Source organism: Ostrea edulis, chromosome 6 (genome assembly GCF_947568905.1).
Source record: "Ostrea edulis chromosome 6, xbOstEdul1.1, whole genome shotgun sequence".
Classification (NCBI taxonomy): domain Eukaryota; kingdom Metazoa; phylum Mollusca; class Bivalvia; order Ostreida; family Ostreidae; genus Ostrea; species Ostrea edulis.
The window spans coordinates 91,812,600-91,818,557 of record NC_079169.1 but is presented as its reverse complement, the minus strand read 5'-3'; the positions used below and the strand labels follow the sequence as shown (position 1 = coordinate 91,818,557).

Sequence of the window (5,958 nt, the reverse complement as noted above, 5' to 3'; positions counted from 1 at the left end):
CATTTATGTAGCAATATTCCATTATCACCTGCATATGGTGTTTATATATCTCAACTGATTCGATATGCAAGAGCTTGTTCTGGGTATAGTCAGTTTTTAAATCGAGGTAAGCTACTGACAAACAAGTTGATGGTACAGGGATTTCAACAGTCTCGATTGAAGTCAGCATTTCGCAAATTCTATGGTCGTTATGTTACCGGGTGATAACTCAAACAAGTATACCGGTCACAAGGTTTATTTATCACAATCGCTCAGAATAACATCATTCACAGATCATCCAAATGTTATCCAATAAATATCATCCAAAAGATTCTACAACAAGTAATAACAAATATTAAACATGCACACATTACATATTACACGACATAAAATCACGGACAGACCTGACAAAGAAATAATTCCATATTAATCTTCATTAATCACATAAATAGAATTGTCTTTTCTTCATCAGATCACATCATTAATATAAAATCATAATTAATCCAATTTACTTAATATTCTGCATTTAAACTAAGAACCTGTCCAGAACATATAATGGCAAGACAAACATATCAAACACCACCTAAACAATACATAACACACTCTTACCAAATATGTGGTATTAGAATCCGGATGGATCTATAGTAATGTGTAGATCTGGTGTATATCTATCAATTAATACAAACATATATATTACTCAGATTTCTGAAGCAATACACTCATTATGAAATAAATAGAAATAAAATAATCATACTACTCTTACTCTCACTCACTCTATGCATAAAATCCTTAACATAATTAGTAACTGACCTGATTAGTAGATTGTAGTCTGTAAGTCCAAATGTCCAAAGTTTTCAACTAAAGTATGACACAACTGCCCAATTCAATTTCTAAATTCAAACTGAATCTTACACTGGCCAAGAACTGTAATGTGACCAATAATTAAGAAACGAACCGATGAACCATGAAAAACAATCCGTAACCAACCTAAACTATAGCTGGCCATAAGGGAAATACTCAAATATTAAAAGTTGTTCAATACCAACTATGGAAACCTGTTTGTGTATTTATTGCACATATTAAGCTGATATTATTTATCGTAAAATTAAAAACACTGAACACATGTAATAATATAAATTAAACATTTTATTATTCCAGACGGGTAAGGATGCTCTACCACAGTTATAACGATCTAGTTCGTCAATACAACCTCGCATTGGGTCAAATGCTGTCTGACGTGTTTCATACCGATTGTTAAGCCGTTCTTGGCACACTGATTTGACTGCGGATAACTCCGTTTACCTGATCAGGATATGGGGCTCACGGCGGGTGTGACCGGTCAACAGGGGATGCTTACTCCTCCTAGGCACCTGATCCCACCTCTGGTGTGTCCAGGGGTCCGTGTTTGCCCATCTATCTATTTTGTATTGCTTGTAGGAGTTATGAGATTGATCACTGTTCGTTATCTTCACCTTGCACAGATATATCTTCAGGATAAGATATCAGTGTGGTAAGAAAAGGGACGATTTTTCTCTGTCCTTAATGAAGTATAGTACCCAAAGAATCTCCATAGCTGTAAAACGATGACAAAATTTTCACCGTAACTTAACGTAAAGCAATAAGAAACATCAAACGTCAAAATAATAATTTCCAGATGATAGCGGAAGAGACAAAGAAAAGTGACATGTCCACTGATATGAGAGCAAAACAATCAATCTATCAATCCAATCATAGTAAAACAACCACAAACCTTCTAATCATAGCAGAACAACCACAAACCTTCTAATCATAGCAAAACAACCACCAACCTTCTAATCATAGCAGAACAACCACAAACCTAATCATATAACAACCACAAACCTTCTAATCATAGCAAAACAACCACAAACCTTCTAATCAAGGCAAAACAACCACAAACCCTCCAATCATACCAGAACAACCACCAACCTTCTAATCATAGCAGAACAACCACAAACCTTCTAATCATAGCAGAACAACCACAAACCTTCTAATCACAGCAGAACAACCACAAACCTTCTAATCATAGCAAAACAACCACAAACCTTCTAATCATAGCAGAACAACCACAAACCTTCTAATCATAGCAGAACAACCACAAACCTTCTAATCACAGCAGAACAACCACAAACCTTCTAATCATAGCAAAACAACCACAAACCTTCTAATCATAGCAGAACAACCACAAACCTTCTAATCATAGCAGAACAACCACAAACCTTCCAATCATAGCAAAACAACCACAAACCTTCTAATCATAGCAAAACAACCACAAACCTAATCATAAAACAACCACAAACCTTCTAATCATAGCAAAACAACCACAAACCTAATCATATAACAACCACAAACCTAATCATAAAACAACCACAAACCTAATCATAAAACAACCACAAACCTTCTAATCAAGGCAAAACAACCACAAACCCTCCAATCATACCAGAACAACTACCAACCTTCTAATCATAGCAGAACGACCACAAACCTAATCATATAACAACCACAAACCTTCTAATCAAGGCAAAACAACCACCAACCTTCTAATCATAGTAAAACAACGACAAACCTTCTAATCATAGTAAAACAACGACAAACCTTCTAATCATAGCAGAACAACCACAAACCTTCTAATCATAGCAGAACAACCACAAACCTTCTAATCATAGCAGAACAACCACAAACCTAATCATATAACAACCACAAACCTTCTAATCATAGCAAAACAACGACAAACCTTCTAATCATACCAGAACAACCACCAACCTTCTAATCATAGTAAAACAACGACAAACCTTCTAATCATAGCAAAACAACGACAAACCTTCTAATCATAGCAGAACAACCACAAACCTTCTAATCATAGCAAAACAACCACAAACCTTCTAATCATAGCAGAACAACCACAAACCTTCCAATTATAGCAAAACAACGACAAACCTTCTAATCATAGTAAAACAACGACAAACCTTCTAATCATAGTAAAATAACCACAAACCTTTCAATGACAGTAATCGCAAAGAGTGCACGATAGATAAGTCAGAATTATTCTACTGACCATAAAATAGTCAGAAGGCTTCAAGCCTTTCAGTGATGTTCACACAATCAGACTTTTACCAAAGAATTCATAACAATAAAAAACTATCGAATCCAATGACTGTTTAGTTATCAGAAACCTTTCGGTGTATCTGAAGTAAACAGAAACCTTGTACATAGATTGAGCCAAATTAATCAGAAGTATTCTGATGACGATTACGTCAATCAGAAACCCTCGTATGACAATGAATTAACTAATTTCCAAACATTGTTCAGCTAGATAATTATGTTTTTATATGTATCAAACATGAATTTCAGTTTTATAACAATTTTTATCAGGTTGGGAGATAGCAGCGGTGACGTCTCCATATGAGTGAAAGGTTCTCGAGAGGGACTTTAAACAATATTCAATCAATCAATCGATCTGTCTGCCTGTCAGTGCAAATACTAAAACGAATAATGGTCTGAAAATCGGTCGTCCAGTAGTAGAGCGTTCGTTTCGTAACCAGGAAGTTGCGAGTTCAAACCTCGCATGTTGGTTCTGTTGGTCAATTGTGTGCTTTATATAATTTTGTATTTCAGGATGAATAACACGATCATCAAACAAAGTTGACATGGATGAAAAGTGGGGGATATGTACAATATTTTGAAATTGAGAACTTTCAAATTTTCTTTATTTAGTCGAAAATGCAGTTCTAATAGAAAGTAATCTGAAGAAAAAAATAAAAATACCGCTGAACTCGAGATCTACAGATCAATCGTCTACAGGTTAACCGACTACCCAGCCAGGCAATCAAATTTAAAAGGAATATACAAATATCGCTGATATTAATAGGTGTATACATTTTCAAAACGAAAGTCGATGTCACTGGTATTAAACCGATCGTTACTATCATCCCAAGATGGCGGAAGGAAATTCCAGAAGGACCACGTTTACTTATTATATATATTTGTAATGTTTATTTGCGAATGATATGTAGGTAAGAAATATCATACCCTAGTAACAATTACGATCAGGTGTTATTTTATCTTTTATACGGCTCATATGAACAGAAAATTCGTCGTTGAAAAAACAGCGAGGATGATAGTAACGGAAGTTCTTACGTTACTATCATCATTCATTTCCGTTACTATCATCCTCGCTGTTTTTTCAACGACGAATTTTCTGTTCATATGAGCCGTATAAAAGATAAACAATATTCTTTAAAATACACCTGCCCATTCTACACAAGAAACAACAAATGGCATAAGTGTTGAAAGATTGAGCCATGGCTGCCTTTAGGTACCTCAGGAACTTCAACAGGAACTTAAAGGACGTGCTGGTCACGGTCTCAGATGTATAGCTTTAGCACTGAGACCTTCAGCAGTCCTATCACAAACCGTAGTTACAAAATACTACCTAACTTATCCTGTAAAACAAATAACTGCGTACATCTTATGAGTTGTAAGGTTTGACATAAGCAGTACATGTATGTTGGGGAAACAGGAGACCTACACGGATAACCACCGATCCACCATCAAAACAAAGAAAATTAGGGAACCAGTGAGGAACACTTCACACTTTATGGCCACGAAGGAGGGGGGTGGGGGGGGGGGCATGAAACTCTGTGTTATTGTTTACAACTCTGTGATCTGCTGCAGAGAAGAAAGGCAAGAAGATTGAAGACATTTTGCCCTGATGATTTGAATAAACTTGATGACTTCACCAGGATGAATGTTGGTTAACTTTTCAACGCGTGATATATCAGCCGTTTTCTTCCTGTGATCATGCCGTATTTCCAAGTTCTTTAGCTTTTTTCCGAGTCCAATATCCGGGGTCGTTATTGTGAATCCGGCTGTTGGGATTTCACATAGATTGATTGAATATTGTTTAACGTCCCTCTCGAGAATATTTCACTCATATGGAGACGTCACCACTGCCGGTGAAGCGCTGCAAAATTTAGGCCTATGCTCGGCGCTTATGCCTTTGAGCAGGGAGGGATCTTTATCGTGCCACACCTGCTGTGACACGGGCCCTCGGTTTTTACGGTCTCATCCGAAGGACCGCCCTATTTAGTCGCCTTCTACGACAAGCAAGGAGTACTGAGGACCTATTCTAACTCGGATCCCCACGGGATGATTTCACGTAGACTCCACGGGATGATTTCACATAGAAGACGTATCCAAAATCAATGGGACTGTTCCCCCAGATTGTTTATTTCTGCCGGTCGTGTACTGGGGCAGTTGTAGTGATTACATTTATAGGTGTCTTGTTCTGGTGTTAATTCCCGTAATCTACAACGGCATTACTTCAAATACATGTACTCTCTGCATTTTCTACCCTTTTCAGATTTTAATTTAATTCACAGTACTTATCATTAATGTCATTGTAAAATACCATTAGGCGAATCTTACTTTCCTACATGACTCATTAAGATTCGGGTTTTATGTCTGAATGACTGTCATAAGTCTTTGACTTTCATTACTTAATCTGATCTTTAATTAGGTCGGGGTAGTTGTGTATTACATTGTAAGCAGTATGTTCGATTGATGAAAATCGATCTGTTATTCTCGGAACAATCATGTAGTTTATTGTGAACACTAGTTCAGAAATTGTACCGTTTTTGTTCACTTGCATACTTTTCATGCACATTATTAGTATTTTTGTCCTGAGAAGGAGGGGATGAATTGTCACGAAAATTTGACAAAACAATTGTTTGTGTCGTTTAGATCTATGTTCATGTTGGTTTAATATATTAAGTTTCATCTCTTTTTGTTGAATGTCTGACGACAACTTCGTTGACGGAAGTTTTGCAGCTATTGTCTGTTCTCATATTTGTAGTACTGAAAATAGCTAAATACACGTACATACATGCTGCATGTTTTTATACGCTCGACAAAGACGGAACGTACTATGGTATGACGTCATCCGTCTGTCCGTTTCTCCAG

General features: G+C 36.6%; 1 long non-coding RNA gene across 1 annotated transcript; it reads right to left on the bottom strand.

The window, feature by feature from the left end:
- Positions 1–219: 219 nt before the first annotated feature.
- LOC125658284 (uncharacterized) lies at positions 220–1,154 on the bottom strand. Its single transcript, XR_008796366.1, has 2 exons — positions 589–1,154; positions 220–312 (listed from the first exon to the last, which is right to left on the bottom strand). It is a non-coding gene; the product is annotated as an uncharacterized LOC125658284 (long non-coding RNA).
- Between the last annotated feature and the right edge of the window lie 4,804 nt (positions 1,155–5,958).